The sequence below is a fragment of the Trypanosoma theileri genome (genome assembly GCF_002087225.1).
Source record: "Trypanosoma theileri isolate Edinburgh chromosome Unknown TM35_Tth_129_V1, whole genome shotgun sequence".
Classification (NCBI taxonomy): domain Eukaryota; phylum Euglenozoa; class Kinetoplastea; order Trypanosomatida; family Trypanosomatidae; genus Trypanosoma; species Trypanosoma theileri.
The window spans coordinates 2,849-3,098 of NW_021639971.1; positions in this window are offsets into that span (position 1 = coordinate 2,849).

Genomic DNA, 250 nt, shown 5'->3' on the forward strand with positions numbered 1-250 from the left:
CATCGTGCAGTTGATTGCAAAAGTAAGTGCTTTGTTAAGAAAACTGTTTCTCCTTTCTTTAAACAAATATCATGTCATTTGTTTCATGAAACAATTCATTGTCTTCATCCTTGGTTGATTCCCCTCCTTTGCTGTGGTCCCCTTTAACCTGGAAAACGGTTTCTCATGTTTTTCTTATCCTGGGATAGTTCAACACAGAATCCACGAATATCATGTATACAGCAATGTCAGACGTGCCTCCAGTTATTGC